Genomic DNA, 14989 nt, shown 5'->3' with positions numbered 1-14989 from the left:
CTGTCTTCCTTAGTATGGTTACCCCCAGATACAGTAGTTGTCCGACCAACCTCCTTGGTTGACTTATGGTTTTTAGCCCGGGGCTTCTGGGAACCAGAGCCTGTACTAGCAGTAGTTGACACAAGAGGGTTGTCGATAGAAGCAGGAACAAAGGACAAGGAATTATCTAGGGATGAAGAGTTAGGTTCATCACAGGCTTTTGAGGAGAGTTTAACTACGTTTTTTAGTGAGCAAAAGTTGTCAAGAATTACTTGTTCCAGACGTTCAATTTTTTCACTAACTAATTTTACCCTTTCTAGAAGGGGCAAAATTAGAGATCGGACCACCTGCTCGATCTGGGGGATCATATCACCAGCTTGTGTCCGACCGGGTGGACTTTTAAGGGCTTCGCCCACAGCCAGAGAGTCGTCGTGTGAGGATGTGCCAGGCTTAGTCACGTTTTTTGTGATTTTAGGAATGTTAGACCTGTCAGCCCTTTGGGTGGTCCCTCCTCATCATTATTTATTTTGTCCCACTTTTGCCTCAAACCCTGTTTGAATTTTTCCTTTTTGGGAACCACCAGACTTTTTAGTGTTGCTGCAGATTCAGGGAGCCATTTTACCTACCCCTGAAACTTCTGTCTGAGGGCCTGAAGCACAAAATGGTGGCCACCTGTGACATCACCAGCATCCACTGGAACCTACCAGCACCTTCCAGAACATTCCAGGAGATTCCAGAACCCTGTGACAGTTGGAGGCGGTTTGGAATGTTGGGAGGTTAAGAGAGAGAGTTGGCAGTTGGAGCTGGCAGTTGGCACCTGACTGGTGAAGGGAGAGCAGCACAACAGTGAAGGAGGAAGGAGTGAAGCAGCAGGGGTGGAAACTTGTGCCTGGAGTGGGGTCCATAAACCCACCCTTGATACTTGTCCCTACTGATGGATCCCAGCCTATAGCCCTGTGTGGGAAGAAGACAGAAAAACTCATCCTAAGGACCTGAACAGCAGGAACAGGCCTTAGAAGCAGAAAGCAGCAAGATCCTGACCTGGAAACTGGTTTCCCTGGAGTCCGGCGTCGAGTAGCCTGAGACCTGGAGCCCGAGGTGGAGAAGCGGCGCTGACTGAAGTAGCAGACGTCGTACCTGGAGCCGCCTGAGGTCGTGAGAGGGCGCCAACGGAGGTCGTGAGGAATTCCAGAGGTCGAGGAGGAAGTGAACCGAGGTCGAGCGAGCGGCGTCATCGGAGGAGTGAAGTCCGCCCTCCGGAGTCGTCGGAGACCGAGGTAGAGGTGAACCGGAGGTCGGGAGTGAGGATCGCACTCCGGAGTCGCCCGGAACCTGAGAGGAGGAGCACCGGAGGTCGGGGGTGAGGATCGCACCCCGGAGTCGCCGGAAGTCGACATCGAGGCCAGGCCGGCCGACGTCATCGGAGCCGAGAGCGCCATCGGACCGGAGCCGCCCGAAGTCGACACCGAGTAGAGACTGCCCGACGCCGTCGAATCGGAGGTCGAGATTGAACCGAGGCCGCCGACATCGGACCGGAACCGCCTACCGGCGTCGTCAAAGAACTGACATTGTGCCGAGGCCACCGAGACCGAACCGGAACCGCCTCACGGCGTCGACACGACTCCAGCGGCGTCGGAACATCAGAAAAAGGGCAGTAAGTGGAGTAGAGGGCGCCTAAGGCCCTGTGGAGACCTGAGAGACTGCTCTAAGGGGCTAGGGAGGTGCTGAAACCAACCTGACTGTGCCTGGGGTGAACTGGGACTAACCTAGAGAGGTGGTGTGGAGAGAGAAAGCCAGGGCACTGGTATTCCCCCCTTTGATCTACCTCAGTTTAGGCCTCAGCCTTGTCTCAGCCAGGGAGTAGCCCCCCTCAAGCCTTCCACAACCCTACAAGCTGTGCCTGGGCCAAATCAGCCCTTAGGAATTGAAAAGTGATCTGAGTACATGAGTGCTGCTGTATACTTTTAATTATTTATTGGGGGCACTGTATTTATTGTGTTAACCTATTTATTGCTTCACTATATTTATTGGTCTACAGGACTTGTTGGTGTACAATATTTATTGGTTCAGTATTTATTGCCTCAGAATATTTAATTGCCTGTATTACCTGCACTTATATTTATGTCCCTTGTATTTATGATCATCCCTATTTATTGAATCTCCAGACAGTATTTATTTGACCTGCACTATTTAAATTTGTATATTGTGATTGTCTTATTTATTTTTCCAATCAGCAACTAAGAGAAAAAGATAAAGAAGAATATTTTCATAATTTTTACGGTGTAGAGTCGTTTTTGGAACGGATGCACGCATGGTTATTGTATGGGTATATTGTATGCTTAGCACGGTGCCTGTTTCCTGACCACTCGAGCCAAGCTACCACAGTGTGTTCGGGGAGTCCATCACCACCCTGCGGAGTGGGAGTGGGCTGTTTCCAACAAGGAATTTTCGTCTGCCTGGCACCTTGGGCATCCCCACCTCGTTTCCTCTTGGGGTTAGCTGGTCTAAATGCTTTATTACTAGCCCTAGTCTGAGGGAAAGTTACTTCAGGGCTTAAAGAACCCTCAGTTACCAGGGCAGGGACATAATTGGCTTCCTTTGTCCTAACACTGGTCAATAACACAGTAGGACTAGCCTCAGAGATTCCATGATGGAACAGATCGCCACTGATGTGCCCTTCTGGCCTGTTTGGAGATTTAACCAGAGCCAATGTGCCAATGGATGAACGTCTGGCATACATTGGCTCTACTGAAAGGCGCCGCTCGGTAATGGCGATTTCATGTTCAAGAACGGAAACAGCTCTGGTAATAAACTGATCAAGAGTACCAGTCACTGTTGCAGCCCCCGTTGTGCGCTTCCCTTTCCCTGCCATTTAACAGCATACACAGGAATGCACAATAGATCAGGTACCAAAATGTAATGAGCAACAACAAGCACGACAATCACAATGTGCCACAAGTCTTACTTTTGAGTCTCAGGAGCTTAGGGAGGTGGCCCAGCCCGGCCCTTGTCGGCCTCTGACGGCCACAGACGGCCCGCCCTTTTCCCGGGCTTAGCCCGGCGCCCGCCCGCGCGCGTCCCGTGTTGCGGGAGGCGCGAGCTTATTTGAATGTCCGGTGCGGGAGGGAGGGGCCACAGGTCATAACGCTGCCCCTCTACCTCCTGGGTTCTGAAGTCCACAGCCCTTCGGTGTAGTCTCTGCAATGTCCGCCTGCTGTTTTCTATGATGCGCGTCCCGCGAAGCGGGAGGCGCGAGCTTATTTGAATGTCCGGTGCGGGAGGGAGGGGCCACAGGTCACAATGCTGCCCCTCTACCTCCTGGGTTCTGAAGTCCACAGCCCTCTGGTGTAGTCTCTGCAATGTCCGCCTGCTGTTTTCTACGATGCGCGTCCCGCGAAGCGGGAGGCGCGAGCTTATTTGAATGTCCGGTGTGGGAGGGAGGGGCCACAGGTCACAACGCTGCCCCTCTACCTCCTGGGTTCTGAAGTCCACAGCCCTCCGGTGTAGTCTCTGCAATGTCCGCCTGCTGTTTTCTACGATGCGCGTGACAACAACAAATACGGTGACATGTAAGGACATGTGGTCCGTCGGCTAGACTGACGACTTTGGTGCTGGAAACCAGGGTTCGAGCCTCGGGGTTGCGTCCACATCCTGTGATTCTGGGCAAATCACTTAATCTCCCCGTGCCTGAATATGTAATGTAAATACGGTGCTCATGCTCCAATACCTTCGGGTCGATTTCGCGCTATATAAAAGATGAAAACAAAAAAAACAACAAAAAAATAGAGAGAAACAAATGCTGATTGTGATACATGCTGTGTGTTCACTTAATATGACTTTAATTTGGTCTGTAGAATATTGCAAAAAATATATATATAGTTTTAGAAAAAAGATATTTATCAATATTCTAATAACACTTTTCCCAGTGCTCCACCTGAGGGGTTGTGTACAAAGAATATCACGTGTATGTCGTTTACAAGGATAAACATCATGGGCATTATTATGCGCAGAACTACGGGGTATCTGCTGAAGGCGTTCCATGCTAAATTACATTTAGATCAATCTTTACAACTTCAAGCAAGAACGAATCAAGGAATAAAGACAAGTGGAATCTCCAGCCCCTCTCTGCCCTCAACGCCTTTCCAGCCACCGTCACTACTGAACACATTAGGTCCTATATTTCTGTATCTAATTCTTAGGGTGTATGGCTGTCCCTGCATTCACCATCTCAGATCAAAAGGGTACCCATTAAGTATACATCAATGTCTCCCAACATGTGTGGAGTATATACCACTCCTTCCTAATGGGGCATGCAATGCTACAGTCTGTAAATGTTTATTGTCTGCCTTGTGGCCACTAAACAATACTCCTGTCCGACCTATATCTATTTATTTGGTGGCCTGCACAGCCATAACTCAAAGAGCATGTAATTTCTAACCAGATGGAGATGCGACAGGATACTTCTTCATTTTGAGTCAGCAGATATAACCATGCGCAGGAAACCCGCTCCCAGCAGAAGGCCATGACCACACATGTCCCACAGTGGACTAGCCTAAGCACATAATACGTAGATGGTGTGCATACATGTAATAACAATCGCCAACTATTTAATATTAGCGGGATCCTAGCAGCTTTTGGCTCTATAATGGACCAGCAATTCTAAACAAGAGGACATGCAATTCATATTGTCCTTTTAGTGCATCAAAGCAACACCCAACCGAGTATGGGGCTATGAGCAGATACTCCCCTCCAACTCACCTGAAAGTAGACAATAAGAGTGGTCCTGATGAAGGTGGAAACTAATCTTTCCCACCGAAACGTTAGTTGATCAGATTGCTGGGAACCCCCCAAGGACAACACCAAACCGGATCAAAATTGCGATTTATTCAGTCCGCTATCTTTTGCCATCGGTGTATGCCAGCCATGTATGGAGGGTTCCCCCTATATTCCTTTGTGTGAGATTGTACTGTCTGTGAGAGTGTGGTATGAGAGGTAAATTGCATGATGTGAGGTTTATTCGCTTGGGGGCATTTTTTTGTATCATTAGGATTGACACACGTGTCTTTCTATGTATTTTATCTGTAAATAATATATGTTGTACATGTCAATTATATACAACACCATACCAATTGTCTATTATGAACATGTTTGTACTTTCATTAACAGAAATGCTATAATTATAAAAATCAAAAAAGAAAAAGAGGAATAAAAACTAATATATTTTTGCATTTTCTTTTATGGCAAGATTGATTATTGAGGGACAGTCCGACTTGAGCCCAGTGCAGGCCACCAGATAAATAGATATAGGTCGGAAAGGAGTATTGTTTAATGTTATTGTTTCTTTGGCTTTTTTCCCCCTGACTCCTGAACCTAAAAAGTACATTTAGGGGGTACCCTTCTTTTAGGATTCACATTAGGCGTTCCAACTTCAACACCGCTCTCAGCCTAGATATTCCCCGACCTGTCGCTGCTTCCAGACATCTCAGCCAGAGCAATCCTTTCCAGATATCTGCAGAACATATTCAAAGTATATCTATCTTCCCATATTGTAAGTGCTTCCTGCAGTAGTGTCAGCTATTCAATAGAGGTTAGAAGTAATAATTTTATGAGGGTTTCTAAGACACTCCCACTTTTCTGAACATCTGAAATTGCAACAGAATGATCCAGATGTCAGTGATGAAAAAAGTGTTTAAAAGTGCACGTATATTTCCTTTTTCACAGGATGTGTGTAGGAAGTAAAGGCAGAACCTGAAAAAATATTTTCCGTTATGAAATATCAATATTTTTCTAACCATACACTTAAAGCATATATGCATTGTGCACTCTCCACACACACAGGAATAGGGACACAGACACACCTCACATATGTGCCTTTCCATACATAAGTTACATGCTTTGGAAACTCATAGCTGGCCATGAAAGCTTTGTGAATGGTGTATTCTGTTTTAAATCTCAGCCTTGGTTAGACTAGTCCAAACGTCCTGGAATGTACGACCTTCTTTGTTGACCCACCCATGTGTTTTTGAATATTTAAGAAGCTCATTCGAAGACTTGCACAAATCTTGATTAAGGCGCAAACCGGATGTTTTCGCCGAATTTGAGAGTATAACTGGCGCAGTGATTGGTCATGCTGGGGGATTTTGCACACGATTGGCTGCAGGGAAAAAAACGACTGGCTGCAGGGAAAAGACGACTGGCTGCAGGGAAAAAACGACTGGCTGCAGGGAGAAAACGATTGGCTGCAGGGAAAAAAACGACTGGCTGCAGGGAGAAAACGATTGGCTGCAGGGAAAACCTGGTATTATTTGTTCAAACCCAGCACATTGTGATTTCCTGTAGCTCAGAAAGAGGGCAACAGTGCAATTAGGACATTAGCCTTTATTCAAAGGTCCAAAAATCTGAAAGTGTGGGGCTCTGGATGAGACATAAAAGACAGTCGTACCTTGGCTATCATAGTTTGGTGTCTTCCCAGTAACACAGAGATAGATACTAAAGAAGTGTAAATGAACATATCACATTTTAAACACTTTGGAGAGGATGATAAATGTTTTTGTTTCATTCTTATTTTTATATACAACAAAGGGAGATGAAAAGCATTGAAACACAGTGTTATAAAACATGTCACTAGAGAGTGACTGCGAACATCTGAGTAGAATCTTTTCTTTTCGATAAAAACAAGAAATATATAAAATGTATTTCTTGGAGCAGCATGTTTTAAAGTAAACTGTTCTGTTGTAAAAGATGACTGGCTGGTGTTTAGCCAACTTTGACTAGGTGATGTTTAGCTATCTGACGGAGGAGTCATTTCCAAGAATTGCGGTCTGAGCGAAACACACACAATAAAGAATGTCCTCTATCTGCATAGATTCACCAATAAGTCTCGATTCGAGGGACGCTATACAACTCAACTTCGCAAGCAACACAAGTTTGCAAACAGGAATGATGTCAAATCTGAAAGGCTGTCCCACCTAGACCAGCCACTGAATCGCACCAACACCCAGTCCTCACAAACAACAATCACACAGAATGCAGCCAAAGGACAAAACCCTTTTAACGCACATATCGTAATTAACCGGGCCACTTGTAATGAGGGCCTCAATCTTGTTGAATCGGGGAGCTGAACAAATCAGGTTAGAAAAAGGCCTTGCAAAACAGTGTCCCAGGGTTCCCCGAAATAACTGCACTTGGGACACCATGTGTAAGTAACCAGGGCCGGACTGGGAACCAAAACCGGCCCTGGAAAGTGCTTGGCCAGGCCCCTGGGGGGGTTGGGGTGCGGCTGAGCTGTTTGCCAGGGCCGCTTTCAGGTGATTTTGTTACGGGGGCGATATTGCAGAAATGCTGCAAAAACGGCCCTGTAACAAAAACGGCCCCCAGGGGCCCCAACCCGGCCCACCGGGGAAATGCCCGGTGCCCGCCACGGCCAGTCCGGCCCTGTAAGTAACTAGCCACAAAGTCTGGGCCTCACTTTCCTTTTTATTAAGACCCTCTACACGTGACTACGGCCGCGACCACCAGGTCCGTGCTCAGGGGAAAACTTGCCAAACACCCCTCCCATCTCAAACATGTTTGGACAACCCAATCCCAACATGTTATGTTATGTTATCAGTTTTGTAAAGCGCAAACAGCTGCCCTCGCAACGGGGCGTCCCGGCGCTGGAACCATAACACAACCAACTGAACAAGGGGAAGGGAGGGACCTAACAGGGGGGGAAGAGATAGGTTTTAATAGTTCTGCGGAAAGCTAGGATGTTGTCCATGCATCGGATATTGAGGGGAAGGGAGTTCCATAGTTTGGCCCCCAGTAGTTTGAAGGAGCGCCCTCCGATGCGGCAAAACTTAGTGTAGGGCACCATAGCTAGGTGTTGCCCCATGGACCTGAGGTTCCGTTTGGGAGAGTAGGGGGTCAGCAGTGAGCGGAGTAGCTCCGGGCCTTCATTCCTCATGATTTTAAAGGCGAATATGAGGGCTTTGAACTGGATGCGGGCTTCCATGGGTAACCAATGTAGTCTGTGAATGGTCGCTCTCGCCGAGCATCTTTTAGGGAGACCTACTATGGCCCTTGCCGCCGAATTTTGTATCCGTTGGAGTCTCTTAACTTCAATTTTATTAGCTCCTAACAACAATACACTCGCGTAGTCCAGTCTGGATAGAATGGTAGATTGTACGATGAGTTGTCGAGTTTTGGAATCAAAATAGCCTAAGATGGGGGTGAGGCTTCTCAGTAGGCCAATGCAGGTTGCGGCAACTTTTTTTGTGTGCGACTGGAAGCTAAGCGCAGAGTCTAGCCATACTCCCAGGTTTTTCGCTAGAGTCTTAGGGGGGGGTGCTGGGCCCAGTGATTGGGGCCACCAGAGGTCATTCCAGTTGTTACTATTTTTCCCCATTATCAGCACCTCTGTTTTGCCGCCGTTGAGTTGAAGGCAATTAGCCGTCATCCATTTAGCAACGGCGGTCAGACCATCCCTGAATCTAGTGGCATCGGGGGAGGGGGCATGGTTGATGCTGATGACCAGCTGTGTGTCGTCGGCGTACGACACCATTGTGAGGCCCCATTTTTTGGCAACCTCCGCCAGGGGTTGCATGTATAGGTTAAACAAGGAGGGACTGAGGGCAGAGCCCTGTGGAACTCCTTGTCCTATGTTTTGGGGTTGGGAGATAAACGGGGGGGCGGATACCCTAAACGATCTGTTGGTTAGGAATGATCTGAACCATTGGAGTGCCGCGTCTCTGATACCTATGTTTTCTAGGCGTTTCAATAGGATAGCATGGGAGACCGTATCAAAGGCCGCGCTGAGATCGAGTAGAATCAGCGCGGCACTTTTGCCGGAATCCATAATTTCCCGTAAACTTTCTGTGGAAGTTAGGAGCGCGGATTCCGTGCTGTGGCCCGGCCTGAACCCGTGCTGGGAGGGGTCCAGGATGTTGTTTTTCGCCATGTGCTCACTTAGGATTTTGTTAGCGTGGGCTTCCGCCAGTTTCGCGACCCATGGGAGCAGCGAAACGGGCCGGTAGTTTTCCGGTTTAGCTGGGTCTAGGGAGGGTTTTTTTATGATCGGTGTTACCCAAGCCTGTTTCCAACAAGTGGGGACCGTAGCCGTGGCAAAAGAAAGATTAAGGAGTGAGGTCAAGGGTGGGAGGAAGAGTTCCAAGGCTTCCAGAAAATGAGTAGGCCTCATCGGATCTGTGGGAGCGCCCGATTTCACCTTCCTACAGAGTTTAGAGAGTTCTTCACCGGAGATGGCGGGTATGCGTGTGAGACTAGAGTCTCCGAGGATGGTAGTGGGAGGGTTGATGTCCTCTGGGCTATCCTGGGTGAATGCGTTGTAAATTTTTTCACTTTCTCCGTGAAGAAGGTGGCTAGGTCTTCACATTGCTGCGTGGAGGTAATGTGAGACGCCGGCTTGTTTCCTAGTTGTAGTTTTTGCACGATTTGGAAGATCGTTTTCGTGGGGTTAGGGCTAGCCTTTATCTCAGTGGCGTAGAAGGCAGCACGGGCTACACGGATTGCCTTATGATATATTTTAAGAGTGGTCAAATATGCATCTTTATCTTCCTGCTTGTACTCCTTTCTCCATTGTCGCTCCATTTTTTTACAGCCTTTCCTCATTATTTTGAGGTTCTCATTGTACCAGGGATTGGAAGGGGTGCTACGCCCTTTGGTCCACTTCGCTGGTATAATGACGTCCAGTCCCTTGGTAATCCAGTTCTGGAAGGATATATATGATTTCTCAATATCATCTATATCCTCCAGGTTAGGTCTCCCCAAACTCGCTGCAAGGTCATATTGTTGGAGTTTGTGCCAAGGTCGTTTTAGGCAGGAAGTTGGGGGCTTTTTTATGACATAGTGGTTATTAGGGATGGAGAAGGTTACTAGTGAGTGGTCCGTCCAGGCCATGGGTGTAGGATCATCCGCACTGGCTTCCGGAATGTTCGTAAACACTGGGTCCAGCAGATGGCCCGCAACGTGTGTAGGGGTTCGGATCAGCTGAATTAGCTGAAGAGCGGCTAGGTCTGCTGTCAAATTGCTGATTTTAGCATCTGATGAGTTGTCTATATGGAGATTGAGATCACATTCCTCATTAGCCCTAACAGAACAAAACAGTGAATTCAAAATAACAAACATGACAACAACGAACACAGACAAACAGAAAACAAAAATGGGACATGAAAACAAACACAGGACAAAATGGGACTCCTCTTCATGCTTGCAGGACGACTCCGGCTAGCCTGCAATCTGCTTCATGGGCTGATAGGCTTCAGCAATACAAAATCGTGAAACTTTTTGGACCAACTGGGTGAGGTTTGAGGTGGCATCTGGTTATCCCTTTACAATAAACCACAGGACTGTCATTAGACACCCTTCTCTCTTGCAGTGGGACATCTCCAGATGCACCATCTCCTAATTTGCCTTTGGTCTCGTCCTCATTGTATTCATATGATCTGCAATATGGATCCTGAATATTGACCTCGTATGACAGCCCAGTGGGGACTGGGTGGTTGACTTCATCACGGCCTCTCTCCCCTGCATGCGAAAACTGATTATCAATGTCCCGGGTTTTACCTCCTGGCATGAGGAAAGCTATGTTCCTTGTGATAGTGTTATCACCTCTTCTAGCAGGTTTAATTGTCCCTTGAATGACACTGACTCTCAGTGGATCAACCTTAAATGGAAGGCGAAATTTGCTTCTGGGATGTCTATCCTTGACAAGTTCCAGATCTCCAACCTGTAGATGCTTTAGCCAGCCCTCCTTTTCATAAATGCTTTGTAATTTTTTACCTTATGCTTGAGTTTCGCCACAACATATCTTGAACCCAACAGGAATTTGGAATTGTATCACCCACAGTTGTTTAGATGCAGAGAGCACTTTGACTCACTTTTGTTTTGGCATGTTGCATGAGTCGGTATTCTCGTAGGAATGAGTACAGAGCATATTTCATGTTCTGATTAGCGCTATCCGTATAACCTTAATGAGAGTCCGCATGAAGCATTCAGCCTCTCCATTAACTTGAGGGAATTGAGGATTAATATGCAGATGAGTGTTACCTCTGAACTGCATATACTCTGCAAAATCCTGGCTTGAGAATGGGGGACCATTGTCCATACAGAGTTCTTTCAGGAACCCATGAGTTGCCATGATCTTCTCCAAGTGGGGCACTGTCTGGCATGCAGTCATTGAATCAATGATTTGAACCTCAGGGTATATTGATAAGTTATCTATTACTAGCAGCATGTGTCTGTAATCAAGCAGACTCCTGAAATCAGCACTGGCCCAGTACCAAAGAAGGAGAGGAATGTCTTCTGTGAAAATAGGCGCTAGTGGATCGGGGGGGCCATGGCCTATCATAGCAATGGCAGCTTTTTGTGATTGGTTGGGACACCGACCACAGGCCATTTTCTCCATGTAGGTTGCATGCAGCTTACATGGAGAAAAGGGAGAGTGCGCATGCATGACTGCTTTGGTCGGCCCCATAGGGCAGACCCGCCACCCGCCTGCCCCCAACCAAACCGTTCTGCTTTCTCACAGTGCGAGAAGCAGAAACATTTATAATACCATTTTATGTATCTGCTTCTCGCACTGCTTCTTGCACTGCGAGAAAGCAGTGGGGCGACGCTCCTCCGCCCACATGGAGGAGCCACCCCAGACAAGAGAGCCAGCTGGAGATATTCATCGTATCTGGTGGCATCCACAATATTATCTAGCGAGATGGGTAAGGGTTGTGACCTTTCCACCACAAACCTTACTTACTCCTCTACATCTTCAGCCTCCGACTCTTCATAGATGGTGACCGGCCTCGCATGTCAAGATAGATAATCTGCAGGATTCTATGCCCCTGGCCAGTACTCCACAGAAAATTGGCACTCCTGCAGTTGGAGAATCCACTTCTCAAGTCTCAGAGATGGCTTGGAGGAAGGGTGAAAATGCCCTCAGGGACTCCTCACGACTCACCAAGAGGAGTGTAAATTGCAGGAGAAACCGGGCACAGGTGAAAAATAGCAACATGGCCTACGAGGAGGGTAGCAGATGACCAACAATGTCCCAGGAGCCAAACTCAGCAGCAGCACCTCCAGGGCAGTGGCATGGGGTATAGCCTGGGAGTGCAATGACCAGCTGGTGGCCACGGCGCTCTGCTGAAAACCGGATGGGTGCAACAGCACACCACGGGAGCAGCCTCTGCTGGCGACGGCTAGAGGGGCATTGCTGGAAGCCTCATAGCACTCCCACAAAAAGGCAGAGCAGGATGGAAGGAGGGCCTAAGCGGTAACAGCAGGTGAACCCAGGCACAGCAGGGAGGCGGGCAGCCACAGCAAATCCCATGTTGGCAGCAGAGTTCTCCCCTCGTCGCCAATTGTTGTAGTGGGAAGCCTAACAAATCAGGTCAGAAGAAGGCCTTGTAAAGCACTGTGTCTTTGAAATACCTGCACTCGGGGCACCGTGTGTTAGTAGCTAACCAAGAGGTCCGGTCCACACCTTTCTTTTTATTAAGACCCCCTGCACGTGACTGCGGCACACGACCACCAGGTCCATGCTCATCGGAAAACTTGCCAAACACCTGTCCCATCTCAAACAAGTTAGGACAACCCAATCCCAACATCACAAATCTAACCAACACCACAGCCCAGGACACCAGGCAATAATATAGACTGCCCCCTGAGGATAGACCTTGTTATGGCAGTTCTTTATACTTCCCTGTTGTTATTTCAATCTTCCCTATCCTCAAATTACACTTTCCCCCCATTCCAACGCTTTTGTTTGTTTTGTTTAATTTATATGTATTCACGAAAGGCCGCAAGGCTGAGAAGTGCTGCAAGCACCACTACAACTCGAAACATACATCTAAGCGCACCAAACTCCAGTTCTTGAGAGTATAAATCAAAACTGTTTGGAGCATACATAAACAATATTTATGTGCTAAATGTGAGTACTTTTAGTAACCTTAGGCCTGGTGCTGTCAATTTCACTTTCATAAACTCTCTGGCACTACTCTGTTCACTAAGCACAACATCCTGATGGTTATGGGACCACCCCCACCGCTTCCACTGTAGCACAGCATCACCCCTCCCCCGCCTTCCATCCCACCCTTATGCTCTGCAGAGACTGCTGCACTTCTGCTGAGAACAGGAAAACACTCTGTTCAATACAGAAAAGAACAAATGAGATAGGCGGGATAGATGAAGGATTTCTCAAAGAAGTCTAGATGTGTAAAATAGTCCGGTACTGCTGTAAAGTCCTCCTATGCCCTTGGGCCATCTTCATGCCATAAAAGGACTGCAAACAACGCATAACAGAACCTATTACAATAACCCTAGCTATGAACACTCACTGCTATTTCATATGCTCTAAACAGCAAGTCCAGTGCTTCATTCTGCCTTTATCTGTGCTTCTTAAACACTTGCACCTGGAAGGCGGAGTAAACTTTTCCCCATGGCCTTACAAATAGTTGCCTTATAATTAGAATATAATTAGTTCCTATTGTGCAGCCTTGCCATACACTTAATACAGTTTTCAAAATGAAACTAGGATTTGCTTTCTCCTGTCTTAGAAAGGGCTGTTTAGCAGTTAGGAATGCAAGATGTCGTAATGTTAATGTGTAACCGTGGACAGATTAATAAATCTTGCAACAACACTGTCTTGGAAAGTTCTCATATTTTCTTTCCAAGTAACTGTTTCAAACGTCCCCTGTTATTCATTATTAAGCAAGACCACAATGTATGATCCAATTCTCTTCCCAAGTTCCTAATGCACCCGCCTTCCTCTTTTTGAAATATTTAATGTGAACCAATACTTAGGGGTTCTCTACAACTCAAGGAGAATTTTAGCCTACACACGGTTCAGGGCTGCTTTCCGGGCTGCGCGTTGGCTACTGAGGTCCATCTTGTTCTATGTGTCCTCTCAACAGAAAGTCTTAGCTCTGAAACCGAACGTGTTCAGTCAACTCTGTACATATTTGATTCTCACACTCTATATTCACGGGTAATTTATTGGCCAGCAAAATTATTTTCATTACATGCCACTGCCCTCACATGTGGCCAATAACAGCTGTTAATTTACTGCTAGTGGAGTTATGGACCTGAAATGCATGTGAAAGCCCCTAGAGTGGGAATGTATGAATAAATGCCATTATTGTCAAACAGATACGGGAATTAGGGTATTTACACCCCGCTGGAAACACACCACAAAGAACAGAACAATCTGCACTTGAGCGTACCAGTAGTAGTGACCACCCACACATCTCCTGCTTATGGGTCTTCTGTGCTCGAATGTACTGAAATGTACAACTTTCCCACAACGTAAGAACAGAGCATCAATGTACCAAACCCAGAGATAGTATTTTCCTTAAGAATGTCCAAGTTGTAGCACACTTCTGTGGAACATATTTAGGAAAAAAACTGTTTTCCACAAAGCAGAACAAGAATTAACTCTTTCTTGATCTGGTCCCTTCTGGTCTGAAGATTGTATCCAGCACTTGGGAACAGCCTCAGCTCCACCAACCTGGTTGTACCGTTGAAGACCTAAGTCGACAGTGCTCTTTCGTACCAGGAGGTCCTTTGAGTATAGTCTGGGAGTTATGGCGCAGCCACTCAGAAGCAGAGGGACAGAAGGATTTGTCAAGAAAACTGAAGATGTTTCGTAGGGTGACCCATAGGGCAGCTTCTTGAAGCCCAGAGTCATAATCTCAAAAGGCAGAAGCAGCTGGACCTTGGCACCAAACACACTCATAAAGTTGTGCACTGGGAGCTGTACTATTTGGCAGACAAGCATGAAGAGAATTTTACTATTGAAAGCCAAAAACGTAGCGCTAAGGATAGCATAACATAATTTCAGCATAACCCTGACCGCAGAAGAAAACTTTTACAGAAAAGCCTTGCCCTATCTAGTCCACCCAGATCAGTGTGGATTTATGTCTGGCCGTGCATGTGCCATTGTATTAGGAGGGTCCAGGTGGCGCTGTCCCGCGTGGCAGACCTTGATGACACTCTGGATCTCCTGCTGGTAGACTTCACTAGG

The 14989-nt window shown here is 47.2% G+C and overlaps 1 protein-coding gene across 2 annotated transcripts in view; it reads left to right on the top strand.

Moving 5' to 3' along the window:
• The window catches only part of FRMD4B (FERM domain containing 4B), a 558786-nt gene that overhangs the window by 179765 nt on the left and 364032 nt on the right, over nt 1–14989 (top strand). The gene's annotated exons all lie outside the window — the stretch shown is intronic.

Source organism: Triturus cristatus, chromosome 9, assembly GCF_964204655.1.
Source record: "Triturus cristatus chromosome 9, aTriCri1.1, whole genome shotgun sequence".
NCBI classification, from domain to species: domain Eukaryota; kingdom Metazoa; phylum Chordata; class Amphibia; order Caudata; family Salamandridae; genus Triturus; species Triturus cristatus.
The sequence above is the reverse complement of the archived record's forward strand: the minus strand, read 5'-3'. Positions and strand labels throughout refer to the sequence as shown.